This window comes from Pinus tabuliformis, chromosome 2_2 (genome assembly GCF_031772625.1).
Source record: "Pinus tabuliformis cultivar Carrire ecotype Pingquan chromosome 2_2, CPIR1, whole genome shotgun sequence".
Classification (NCBI taxonomy): Eukaryota; Viridiplantae; Streptophyta; class Pinopsida; order Pinales; family Pinaceae; genus Pinus; species Pinus tabuliformis.
The window spans coordinates 53,131,611-53,146,592 of record NC_142300.1 but is presented as its reverse complement, the minus strand read 5'-3'; positions in this window follow the sequence as shown (position 1 = coordinate 53,146,592).

Sequence of the window (14,982 nt, the reverse complement as noted above, 5' to 3'; positions counted from 1 at the left end):
AATGATCTCCCAGCACCCCAGCTCCAAACTCCCTCAGATGGTGTTGTCCCAAAGAGTCTCACTCCAGTGACTGTGCAATCATGGAGGAGATGACGAAGTCCTGCGTGTGATGAAATGAGAGCTGCGTGTAGGATGGCCCTCTTGTCTATAGCTGCCCTCTATACTCCTGACAATGATGAAAGGATGCCCCTGTCTCCCCAACTTTCCGGAGTGCCTCATGCTGTGACTACGCAATCCCCACGCTGCTGTATCTCCCCCTGTTGCTGGTACTCGACTTACAACTGTTGTAACTCGTTTCTCGGCTACTGTTACAAATTGAAATGAAGAAGAACTCCCTCCTAGGGCTGGCACTCGAAGTCCACCGAAGAAAGGGTTGAGATCTCTGCTCGGAGACAGTCGTGTGCTAAACAACACAGTAACCTGGCTAAGCAGCCTAAGCAACTAAGATTGAGTTCTATATGTCAAAAGATAAGATATCCAAATGAGGAGAGTTGTCTTCCTTATATAGATTTCATGGAGCACTCTTCCCTTCATTTTCCCTTCATCGTGGGTCCCTCACCTAACCATCGATTCCCCTCCATGCAAATTGAACTAGGGAATGTGTATTCCCCTAGTATGGGTGGCCCTCACGTATACTTGACCACAGCGAAATAACTTCTCCTAAGTCTAGCCTCCTAATAAAATCAAATGGGCCCCCATCCCCTCCAAAATTGGCCCCAAAAATATAGAAATTAATACTACAAAATAATTTAGGAAGGGACATGACACTTATCATCACACTTTCGCAATTCCCATTTAATTCTTTGATTATTTCAATCTAGCACTTTAGTGTGATACATACTGCCTACAAAGACTATTTTAGTTGTTTCTCTCTGTTCTAGATCGATGTATTTTGTGATTATGGGCTTGGTATTGGCCCTTGAAGGGTGAGAGGTTGCATATGTTGTTTTTCCACGACCTTGGTGTCTGGGATAGAATCTTAAATCTCTGACGCTACCAAACCAAGAATCACAATGATACTACTTTGCATAGTGGAACATAAACAACAGTAAATCTACTAGTGGCCAAAATATGGACAACCTTTTACATTTTTCAACCCAACTTCATTATGTTAATCAACATATAATACAACAGTCTAGGGCTCCCGTACTAGGGATAATGGCCCTCATACATCCACTAGTACAATAATACAAAATTGGGGCTAGGTGTCAGTCCATCGACAACCAATCTACCCTCAACAAGATACTCTGACCATCTCGCTGATGTAGTCGAGTCTCTTACCTCCTCTTGGTCGTACCTTGTACCTGCCTAGTCCTTTGGCTCCTGATCTGTTGCTCCTGCCTCTATGAATGCTCTAAGTCCATCTGGCCACTGAATCTCGACTATCCTATCTGCTCACTAGTTGTGCCTTAGTCCATCAAGGGCACAACACATCGAGACTCTTATCGAGTTGTTCACAACTCTCAATTTGCCCACTATTGCTCCTCAGCTACTCAGGGACTTCAGCGCACTATGTCTTCTTGTGTTGCTCCAATGAAGACCAACATAGGGCACGGAGGGTTGCCACCTATCACTGCCAGATGTCCATCTCCCACAATGAACACAGGTTAGGAGGATCGCCCATCATCTGCTGTAGAAATCCTTGTCCACATACAAGTGTAGGGATGCTCAACTACTCCTCTGGTTCGTCAACCCTTGAGCTTAACAACGGCCACTCTAGCAACTACTTTTATCCATCAAAGTGTTTCACATCGGGCTCCAACTTGGGCACTATCATGCTATCCTCCAGCAGACCATAAATGCCCAATTACTATCCACACTTGGTTCACTCTCACGCTGCCCTCCAACATTCCATGAGTGACCAAGTCTGTTGTAGCATCTGCTCCTAGTTAGGGCATCCAACACCTAGGAAACCCCTCCACATGGCTGATAACAGACTTCCAAACTGTCCTCTCCTAGGACACCATCCACTAGCATCAATTCAACCTTAACACATAAATACAATACATACCGAGCCTTGCTCAGCTTATGCGTCACCCTAGTGTAGTCTGTTATAGCCCTCACTCATGTTGCATGCAATCATGCGTTCCTGCACTCGCTCGTTTCCTGCACTGGCACATTCCTGCACTCGCGCGTTCCTGCACTTGCACGTTCCTGCACTTGCGTTGCCTTTCTTGATGTGTAGACTATGAAAGATGCTTCTTGGATGTGTCTAAAATTTAAATGCCTCACACTTGACCTATATTTATAGGCATCAAGTGGCTCCAACGAAATTGTCTTTGGGCACTACTTTAACCTCAAGCCGACTTGCCCTACTAAACAAATTTACCCATCTTAACTTCAAAAATTCATTTATCTTCAACCACAGCTCGAAATCGGATGATTTTCGATGTGTCGGATTCATTTCGATGAGTACTATCATCTTCACCCACCACATGTCGAAATATCTCCATAGTTTTGTCCCCAACATCGATGGGTGCAAAACCCCAAGCTTGGGTTTCAAGCCCACAAGGCCATTTGTGGAGCTCCTTCCTCCAAACCCTCGATCCTCAAGGCTTGGAGTACCTCCCAAGCTACAAAAATCAACACTCCCTCTTAGCGAGGGAGGTACTTCCAAGACTAGGAAGTAACCATCATCATTGGCGACACTAGCCCATATGGCATCCATCACTGTAGCATACCCTGTAGAATGAACCCGACAACCTCGGTAGTGCCTCTGCCTCATCACATATGAACCTGAAGATCCCAAACCTCCATAGGGATGCTCCCTTTGAGGCTAGACTCCCTCTAAGCCTACATGATCTCCACTGGCTCAGTCCTGCAAGCACTCATCCTCCTAGATCAAATACCACTCGTGCAAATCCCTCCAATCTCGGATATGCAACATCATGATCCGATGAAGACTCTAGCCTGCTAATCTGAAGTCCATCACATGAAGCCATCTCGATCAACTTGATCTCGTCCAAGCCAAAGAAACCCTCGAGTTGTCCCAACCATCCATGACAAATCAACGGAAGTCCATGATCAACAATCTGCCCTACAACAAACTGTTGTTCACCAGGCTCACCACCAATCCACCAGAACTCCCAGCCAATCTTCGCTGCCAAGCTAGTCAAGACCACATCTCCATGTCTTCAACTGAACCCTCTGCTCCATGATCTAGACACCCACAACTCCCTCTGAGTTGCTTCGCTGTGCACACTCTGATTCACTGTCCCTCAAAGTAGCTTAGATACCCTCTGATACCATGTTGTTTTTCCACGACCTTGGTGTCTGGGATAAAATCTTAAATCTTTGACGCTACCAAATCAAGAATCACAACGATACTACTTGGCACAACGAAATATAAACAATAGTAAATCTACTAGTGCACAAAATAGGGACAACTTTTTACATTTTTCAACCCAACTTCGTTATATTTTTTTTTTTAACGACATGGTGAATCGGTAACTGTCAGTCCTAATCTATTGGAGACCCAGGATCAATCCTCGTAGCTGCCACTATAACACCAAGAGTACATCCAACTACCTACAAGTCGATATACTAAGATCCTATGGTTTTAGCAAAGCAAGACTCTCGTGCCGCCAAGGTGGGGGTGGGGAATCTGCTTCTCGAGCATCCACCACAGCAGGCCAGTGTACTCAATGAGATTTGAACTACGGTCTCCCAGGCTTCGCCTAAGTAGACTTATAGTCAAACCACACATCACTGTACTACCCAACTTCATTATATTAATCAACATATAATACAACAACCTAGGGCTCCCGTACTAGGGATAATGGTCCTCATACATCCACTAGTACAAGAATACAAAATTGGGGCTAGGTGTTAGTCCATCGACAACCAATCTACTCTCCTAGCTCCTCTCGGTCGTACCTTATACCTGCCCGATCCTTCGGCTCCTGATCTGCAGCTCCTGCCTCTATCAATGCTCCAAGTCCAGCTGACCATTGAATCTCGACTATCCTATTTGCTCACTAGTGGCGCCTTAGTCCCTCAAGGGTACAACATATCGAGACTCCTATCGAGTTGTTCACAACTCCACTTGTGAACAACTCTCAATCTGTCCACTGCTACTCCTCAGCTACTCAGGGACTTCAACCCACTATGGTCTTCCTGCGCTGCTCCAATGAAGACCAACATAGGGCACAGAGGGTTGCCACCTATCACTACAAGATGTCCATCTCCCACAATAAACACAAGCTAAGATGACTGCCCATCATCGACTGTAGAAGTCCTTCTCCCTTTACATGTCTAGGGTTGCTCAACTGCTCCTTTGGTTTGTCAACCCTGGAGCTCAACAATTGCCACTCTAGCAACTACTTTTATCCATCAAATTGTTGCACATTGAGCTCCATTTTGGGCACTATCATGTTGTCCTCTAGCATACCATAAACGGCCAATCACTATCCACACTTGGTCCACGCTCACGCTGCCCTCCAACAATCCATGAGTGACTAAGTCTGTTGTAGCATCTGCTCCGAGTTAGGGCATCCAACACCTAGGAAACCCCTCTACATGGCTGCTAATAGACTTCCAAACTATCCTCTTCTAGGACACCATCCACTAGCATTAATTCAACCTTAACACATCAATACAATACATACCGAGCCTTGCTCAACTTTTGCGTCACCCTGGTGCAGTCTGCTACATGCTCAACCCTCATTCGCGTTCTTGCACTCGCTTGTTCCTGCACTCACACGTTCCTGCACTCGCATGTTCCTGCACTCGCGCTACCTTTCTTGATGTGTAGACTATGAAAGATGCTTCTTGGATGTGTCTAAATTCCTCACACTTGACCTATATTTATAGGCATCAAGTGGCTCCAACAAATTTGTCTTTGGGCACTACTTTAACCTCAAGCGGACTTGCCCAACTAAACAAATTTACCCGTCTTAACTTTGTGAAAATTCGGCTAACCCCAAATCTTATTGTAGCAACTGGAAATTATTCTCCTAATTGTTAATTTAATTTAATAATTTATTTACTATTTGCTACAGCAATATTGAATAAATCACACTGCAACCTGCACAAATAAAATTGCAGAAGAATAAACGCTGGAAGAAATGCTAGCACACACATAAAATAACACAATTATTTTTGGACCAATGTACTCGGATAAACCCAACTCAGGACAACTAGTGCAGCAGTTGAGGGTTTTAATATTATGCAGTAGTAAATCTGAGTACAAGACTATGGATGCTCAAGTCTAGCAATCCATACAGAGAAAGGACTGATAATAAATCTAGTGATAAAAATCTCACTCCACAAGCGATCCCACATTGACCTCAGCTCGAATTGAGCTACTCCTTGCTCCCTCTGCGCAGTCACTGTGTCAACCTACGTAGTTATTGTGTCCCACAAGCTCAGAACTACGTCTACTCTCACTGTCTTGTCAACCACTGTCTGGGAAACAGATACTCTTTGCCTCTGAACCCTCTACCCAACTTCTGGCTCAGAATCTCGACTTCTTCCCATCCAAACGGAAATCTCCCCAAGAGGGCTCTACGCGATCTCTCTGTGGCAATCACTACCTCTCTGCAATGTACTCATCGGAACTGGAAAATCTTCCTCCAACCTCACTATCTTTGCCCCTCTCACTGCTTCAACCTCACTGAATCACTTCCGGCAAAACACAACTGCTACTTTAGAAATCGATCTGCAGAGTGAAATTGAACTGCTGGTGTGTCTCCTCCAAGCCCCATCGAGTTTCTCCTTATAATCACTCGTTGAGACATCAACGACCATGATTAAAACTTAATCGATGGCTAAGATTAACAAGAACTCGATCCATGTCTTTTTCTAGAAGATTCTCACCATGACTTGATTAATACCCTTTAATTGATCATATTCCCTATGTTTAGACTTAGGAAACATTAAAAACTGATTAATTATTTTAATCAAGTTGTCTCTAGGTGAAATTTCTAGAAACGATTTCTAGGTTTTGGAGAATACATGTATTCTAGCCTCTCCACCAAACTTCATAGCTAGAACACATTTGATGCTACAAAAACTAACCCTCCCTCTTAGCGATGAATGTGTTCTAGCGTTGCAACCCACTGAAGCAACACCCTATCTCTGTACCACATCCCATCACACTGTTGATGTCTGACTGCTGCTGCCCACTAGCTACTGCGCAAGTCTGACATACGCTGCATCTGTGCTGCTGCTGGCCCTGCTGAACTGCTGCCAACACTACATCTGCATTGCAACTCCCTCTCCATCTGCTGTTGCTACAACTGCCACTGAAAAGCAACCAAAATACTAAATCAACTGTGATCAGTATGATGCATCTGTCTCCCAAGTCTCTAACTGCTACTAGTATTTGTGTTGTCACTGAAGGCTCTGCACCGATGCTGACTCTGCTCTGTGCCAACCGCACTGCTGCCAACTATTCAGAAATCTAGGGCATGAATAGTTAAAAGATTTCTCTTCTTGATAATTGCTTGAAATATGCTTTTACTTCTTAGCTTATAGTCTTTTCTTTGTTATGTTATTATTGTGTTCTTTTCGTCAATGCAATTACCAAAACAATAAGAGACAAGTGACACAGTATGTAGGCTTGTGAATCAGGCCCAAAACCTCTCACCTTTTGAGAGGAAAACTCGATCAAAATTCTTCTTCTAGATCTTCAATTTATGATTTCCAAGACCATGACAAAGACCCTTGACTCTAGTATCCTCCCAAGAACCTTGTCACTAACCTTGATGCTCCTCCTCTTCCCTTTCTCGACCTTTTTTTTCTTGATCTCGAACTGCTTTCCTCGGGTCCTTCTAGAGTGTTATATACCTAGGGGGGATAATATGGGGTACCTCCCTTAGTACGCCATATTATCCCCCTAGGTATATAAAACCCAGAAATATTATAGATTTGATATAAAAATATAAGACAATGCAAATAAACCCAGAAATAATATGAAATGATTCTTTATTGATCAAACCCTTGAGGTAGAGCAACACCATACATTCACTCCTTAAGGAAGGAGAACATTCCACAAGCCATATGCTTGTTCATACAATAATCCTTCACAATTCCTTCACACCTCTCCATATGGAGTCTCTAGCCTCTATATAAGCCTCATACATATAATACCATGGGTCATTACCATGGTTCCCTCATACCATCAAACTAATACCATGGGCTCATTATTAACTACTTGTGGTCCCTTACATGATATGGGTTAACCACCATATTTATTATTATGGCCCATCCCATTATTACATTATTACCTTGGGTACCCTATATTATCCCCCCTAGGTATATAACATTCCACCTCCCAAGCCCCAAGGGTTAGCTCAATCGGTCAAGCCGGGGCCTCGCCAATGGGAGGTCACAGGGTCGAAACCCGAAAGCCCTTGGGGTTAGGTCTGTGATGGCCGAGGGGTGTGACCCCCTTCGGGTGGGGTCCACTCTAGAGACTTTCGATCCTGGACGTAGCGGACCACTGACCATGGTATCCGTGAACCAGCAGGGAAAAAAAAAAAAAAACATTCAACCTCCCTTAGCATGTTTCGTCCCCGAAACATGGGAAGAACACAAATAATAAGATCTACTCAAAAGAGTAGTCCACTGGTACCATGCACGTGCATCTAGCCATCTAAGAGAAAGGTGAACCCTCGCTTTCGCTGGTGCCTCACTCGCTTGAGATGGAAGTTGACTGTGGTAGCTCTTCTATGTCGATGTGTAGTAGGTGGATCTTCGCTCCTCTCTATCTGTCTTGCGGGGGTTGTTGTCCTTGTGACTAATTGGTTGCCATCTTGATAGTTTTCTTGCTGGGTGATGTGGGTGATGATATGTTGAAGTTTTAACCGACGGTGTCTTCTTCTTTAATTCACCCTTTACTAGAGCCTGACTTTTATCTGATGCATGTTGTGGTGCTTGCTTTGGTGTCTTATCTTCCAATATTACTTCAACCACTGAACCCTCATCAGATGTGTCAACACCTGTAACCTTTTCGGCTTTCAGCCTCTGTTTGTGTCTGATTGTCGACCATCAACTGCTCATCATCTAATATGTCAGTCCTTGGAACATCTTCTGCGTCAACTTCCGTGGACTCTCCCTGTTTATTGATGGAAATATCATGTACATTGTAATGTTATTTTCTTCTTTTTATACCAGAGCTTCAGGAATTGCTTCTGCACATTAATATTGATAGTACTCACTGATTCCATCCAAGAATATCCCAAAACAATATCCATATTATCCATCTCTAAAGTATAAAAATCACCATGCAACACATACTTATCCATAGAAATCTTCAAATCCTTATACACTTGAACATCTTCATCATCCACCTGTGTGTGTTCAATGTGTTTTGCTGGAATTTGCAATACTTTTGCCAAATTAACATTGATGAAATTATGCTTGCAACTAGGATTTATAGAAACAATGATCTTCTCTTTCTGAATCAATCCATGAACCTGCAATAAGGAGATACCAGCAGAAAATAACCCTTTAGGTTCCTTGGTTTCCTTCCTTCTTGTAAAAATAAAATCTTTGCTAGGTTGTGTCTGTCTGTATGAGCTTATTCACAAGATTAGTTTTACGGTCAAAGTGGTCCATAAAAGCTTTTGTGAATATGTCCCAAGTCAAGGGCTTTCGATAGCAACGTTGATGCCATTCCCACCATTGTCGTCTTCCATTGTCCAAGTACATTTTTCCCACACTCAGCTGAGTCTCATCATCCATGATGTAATGCAATCTAAAAATTTTCTCCATTCGTGCTAGCCATTTGGCTGGATAAGAGCCATCAAATTTATACAAGTCCCTCAAATTTTGAGCTAGGTCCGCCATCACAAAAAAAAAATGGCGAAAATTTGAAATGGTCACAATTCTGTCAATATTGCTCAGAATCCCTATTATGCCTTGTTTTTGGAAATGGAACAACCCTTCTACATCTGCCCATATGATAGAAATCCTGGTCCATGCACTACAATTTCAGATCTGCGCCGCTACTCTCCTGCCGTCACCAAAATTTCTGAAAAAAGAGCTGATTTTAAATTAACAATATTTCCCTCATATGGACTCCGATTCGACTGATTTTTTTTTTAAATTGAGTATTTTTTCACAAAGAATCCAGATCTACAATTAGATTTTGCAGATCTTGTACCAAGACGTCCAGATTTGCGCCGCAAATTCGCTGCCCAAAAAATTGTCTGCAACCCCACTGATTTTTAAATCAGCGATATCTCCTTCATCCGGACTCCGATTCGACCGATTTTTTTTTGAAATCGGGTATTTTTTCACATAAAATCCATATATGCAATTAGATTTTGCAGATCTTGCACCAAAATGTACAGATGTGATCTGCAAATTCGCCGTCCCAGAAATCCTGCAAAAAATAAAAAAAAATTCTCAACTTTTTTGCCCAAGAAAGTGCTCTGATACCACTTGTTATAGATCTAACCCAGAAATATTATAGATTTGATATAAAAATATAAGACAGTGCAAATAAACCCAGAAATAATATGAAATGATTCTTTATTGATCAAATCCTTCAGGTAGGGCAACACAACATTCATTCCTTAAGGAAGGAGAACACTCCACAAGCCATATGCTTGTTCATACAATAATTCTTCACAATTCCTTCACACCTCTCCATGTGGAGTCTCTAGCCTCTATACCATCAAACTAATACCATGGGCCCATTATCTTATTACTAACTACTTGTGGTCCCTTACATGATATGGGTTAACCACCTTATTTATTACTATGGCCCATCCCATTATTACATTATTACCTTGGGTACCTCCCTTGGTACCCCATATTATCCCCCTAGGTATATAACATAGAGAAACTCGGTCTCTATCCCTCACACTGCTTCTTCTCGACTTCCTTTAGAGAAACTTGGTCTCTATGATCTCACTGGTTTCCTCTAAAGAATCTCGGTCTCTAGATCTCTATCTCTATCACCTAGGACAAGTACCCCAGAAGAACCCTTCCTTAGCTGACCACAGAAGCATCCTTTCTTTGCTATCCCAGGAGAAACTCTTCCTTCACTATCCCAAAAGAAGCTTATCCTTCGCTTGTCGAGAAGAAACTCTCCTTTGTTGATCCCACAAGAAACCTTCTTCGCTATGCCTAGAAGAATCCTCCTTCACTATGCGCAAAAGAAGCCTATCTTCGCACTTTCCTTTTAGCCTCTTCTTCGCACTACTTGTTCACCTCTTCTTCGCACTTCTTTCTTGATCTCTTCTTCGCACTTCTTGTCGAGATGATTGTCGAGTTGCTTGCCTCTAAGCGAGGTCGAGTGTGGCTATATATACACTTCATCTCATGTCCTTTAGGCCGACATGATCACAAGTAGTTAGGCCGACTTATTCTAGCATGTTCTTCCATTGTTGTAGTCCAAATTGAATAGGATAAGTGATAAGGTCTTGGAGGATACTTTACATAGACAAGATTGACCTTTTTACAAAGTGTAACATGACTTCATTACATGACAATGACTCTATCATTTTATGACTAGATGACAAATAATTCCTAGAGACTCTCAATGGGAGTCTTGACTCAAAAATGAAATCTCTTGCTCATGAAACCCATGAAGCAAGCAATACAACAAATTTGTTTTTCTTCTTTACATCTAGTTACATAAAATCATAATTACATGTCATTATGATGACTGAATCTAGTTACACTTTTCAACCCTCCCTCTTAACTAGGGAGGTATTCACAATGGTACTTGGACATTTTCAATCTAAAGAATTTCTCATAAGAAGAATTCGGATTGGTAACTCATTTGTATAGCATCATATCAACCAGCATTGTTACATAGCAAGGCCTTGACTAACAACTCCATCTCTCCACAAGATCTGAGCTCAATGCTGGCAAGACCAATGATTTATAGACACTTTCATCATTGTCTCTTCTTCGCACTACTTTTTCACCTCTTCTTCACACTTCTTTCTTGATCTCTTCTTCACACTTCTTCTTGTCGAGTTGCTTGCCTCTAAGCGAGGCCGAGTGTGGCTATATATACACTTCATCTCATGTCCTTTAGGCCGACATGATCACAAGTGGTTAGGCCGACTTATTCTAGCATGTTCTTCCATTGTTGTAGTCCAAATTGAAGAGGATAAGTGACAAGGTCTTGGAGGATACTTTACATAGACAAGATTGACTTTTTTACAAAGTGTAACATGACTTCGTTACATGACAATGACTATCATTTTATGACTACATGACAAATAATTCCTAAAGACTCTCAATGGGAGTCTTGACTCAAAAATGAAATCTCTTGCTCATGAAACCCATGAAGCAAGCAGTACAACAAATTTATTTTTCTTCTTTACATCTCGTCACATAAAATCATAATTACATGTCATTATGATGACCGAATCTAGTTACACTTTTCAACCCTCCCTCTTAACTAGGGAGCTATTCATAATGGTACTTGGACATTTTCAATCTGAAGAATTTCTCATAATAAGAATTCGGATTGGTAACTCATTTGTATAGCATCATATCAACCAACGTTGTTACATAGCAAGGCTTTGACTAACAACTCCATCTCTCCACAAGATCTGAGCTCAATGCTGGCGAGACCAATGATTTATAGACACTTTCATCATTGTCTCTCTCGGAACATCCCCTACCTGGGTATTTAGGGTGTGTTCCATGAGGACTGCTCTAATCTTGGACTCCCCAGCGTCAAAGGATATCGGTCTTCCACAATTACTCTTCTATTTGATGCCCTATCTCATTCTCAAAGAGTATCAGATGCCAAATGATTACCCAATCCTCCATTCTGTCTTCCCAGGTGAAGACCATAAGGACTTGTCTATATCTCCCTCTCAAATAGGGAGGACATATTCCAATAAAGGAATGTACTCATTCCTACAAAAGGAATGTACCTAAGCTCCCTCTTGGCTTAGGAATTCCAAGTTTCTTCCGAGTAAGAAACTTCTTTTCAGGCTCCCTCTTAACTAGGAACCTGCAACAACTTCTCAAGTGGAGATGTTGGGTCTACCTATTGCTTGAAGAACTCCTTTCTTCCTCGATGTCATAAATTTATTTTTTATGGAGTCTTCATCTTTTGGGACTTCTTCATAGGGCGTAGACCATCCATCACTTTCGTTCATGAGTCAGTCATGTCCTCATTCCTTTCATCAAAAAGTGATTCATCAGTTTTTCCATCTAGCTTTGCTTCATGTCATGCTTCTTTCTTCATGCCATATTTTCGGAAGGATCTTACATCCTTCTATATGGTCTTCCTGAAGGTCATCCACAGATCTTCCCTTTGGCAGTCCTACATAAGCCCATCCAGATATTAGTTCAAAAATACGACATGAACACTTCAATCAAAATTACCTTTATGATGGTCTTTTATCATGACATGTTCCTGTAGGTATCAACGTCTTGCTTGCATGTTGACACATCTCCCAAAGATATCCATTGTCAAGGGTCTCCATCTTTTTTTCGACTCTCATCAGAGTCTTCATATCTTTCTGGGAGATATTCTAGTCAACTCTTCTTGGTTTCGGATGTTGAATGCCTTCTACCTTTGTTGCATATTTTACGATCTCTTCCTTTCTTTTCACACACTTCATTCCCAGGAGCTTCCAATCAAAGTTCCTTAATTGTAGTCAGCTTCCTCATGATTCATATGAGAACATATTATGTTGATTTCATCTAGTGTGACTTATGCTTTTCTGCAATCTTTCAGAGGAGGAGATCCTTTCTTCTTTTGATCATATTTCCCAAGATGGAAATAGTGATCCATATTATCTGCAACCATATGACATGACTTTCATAATAATCTATGTAAGCATACATACCTCATCTTTCCTTTCGGTCATCCAGACTTCCTATAGCAGCTTCATTTGAACGAAATAACTTTATCCTTTAGACTTGCTTCACTGTTATGTCATCATACCATCATTCCTTGAATCCCATGAATCGGAATTCCCGATGAAACACTTGCTTTCTTTCTAGATCAGTGAATCCTCTGATGAGGATTCCGTTGGAGAAACTTGAGGATCTTTCATATCCTTACCCAACATATGCTTCCTTATTAACTATTGTATGATGATCCCAGTCGATGATGACCACTACTTCTTTTTATAAGTATTATTTGAGATTTCAATGAGGTTTCCAAGAGCCTTTATTCTTTGTAATCAATAGAATTTATTCCAGACATTCTTTTTGCTTCCCGTATCAAGAGCTCTTGCTTCTAATGCTTCTATCATGATGCTATTTTCTAATCAGATGCATCCTACTACTTCCTATCTACAAATTACAAGTGGAAAGTACCTTTTAGTGAAGAAGATCATCTTATTCATAGTAGAGATCTTTTACTTCTTCCTTCTTAAGCTTCTTTGTCTCAGGTTCTTTCACTTCCTCAGTAATATGGGCTTCTTCCCTATCCCTCTTGTCTTTCTTATGTCTAGGACAATCTCTTCTATAATACCCAAGATCCTGATGTCCATAACATCTTACCTTAGCCACGTTCTTCTTTTTCTTTGGAGGACGAAACTTTCTATAATGTTCCAAACTTAAATAAATAGTGATATGCAAAGCAAAAATGATTTACAACACAAAACTTTTAAACAATCAGCAAATGCTCATAAAAACTCTGGAATTAAGAACCAGCCGAGCCATTTTAATAATCAATGGAGCAAGTACAATAGTATGGAGGAATGCACCTGGGCTTGCCTTAATGGCAAGCGTCATAAAACCCAGGTTATAATACAATGATCTCAAATGCTGGAAATGACTGCTACTCTAATGCTCTATGCTACCCATAAAACTTCATTGCTACCTGGAAATGGACTGCAAGAAACTCCTCTTTCTGTACTTAGAAAATGATGAAACTTCATCCACAAACTCCTTGGCCAAAACCCACAAAAACCCAGAAATGGTTTGGCCCAATTTGGACTTCCCAAAATCGATCCCCAAAGGCACTATTCAATCCCCAATAATTCTACACTGTCTGCTGCAAAGATACGGCTTAAAACCCCACCTCCAGTGCTCAGAAAATTATGAAACTTTATATTTGGGATCCTTGTCAAAAACCTAGAAAAACCCAGAAAGGATTTTGGCTGGTTTAGACTTCTGAAATTCGACCCCCTTGGAGCCCAACCTCAACTGCAACTGCAAAACTCGGCCTATTGGAAACTACCTATAAATCCTCTCGGAAATGCCCCCAAAGTGCTGGGCTGACCCTTGCTATCCAATCCCTGACTTCCCAGGTGAGCTCTTGGCCTAAGACACCTGCTCTTAAGCTCCACGAAAAACTGCTGAGTGGCCTCTGCGTTGTCCCCTAACCCAACAATTCGAACTACTGGAACGTTGGCTCTACTAGCTATAAAACTCAACAAGAATGCTGGTCTATTGCTGCTATCTCAGCTCTCTAACTCTCCGGAAAACAATCTGATCTCTGCTGGCCTCTATCTCCCTCTGCGTATTCTCTGGCTGCCCAGAAATACGCACTCCTTGCTCTGCACTGGTTGGTGGTGCTATGTCACTACCTGAAACTCCTGAAATCCTTGTAGAACTGCCTCTCTAGGGCGGGCACGGATGGTCCCCCGAAGTAGAGGTTGAATCTCCCGCTTAAGAGATTTGTGGCTAAACAGTCGGTTGACTCAGCTAAAAAGTAGAGTGAACAGTCAAGTGATTTTGTTTGCAAGATGTATGAATGAATCCCAAAATGAGAGTTGCTCCCTCCTTATAACTACTTGGGCCTCCCTTTCCTCATGTGGGCCCATCCATCCAACTATTCGACTGTCTCTCCAAGCTATTCGAATGGGTCAATTCAAATTCCCATGTGGGTGGCCCCCACATTCCACTAGCAACCAAATTAAGTCGAATTGTCTCCTAAGTCCCTAAGTCGAAAATGATGGGTTCTCTTCCTTAGCCAAAATTGTGCAAAATTGTGTAGCAACACCCTGTTACAAATGTGTTTGAGAAGGGACATGACAGTCCTCCCCTCCCAAATGTTGCTTGCCCTCAAGCAACCTCAAAGTTGGGTGCTCCAATATGTGC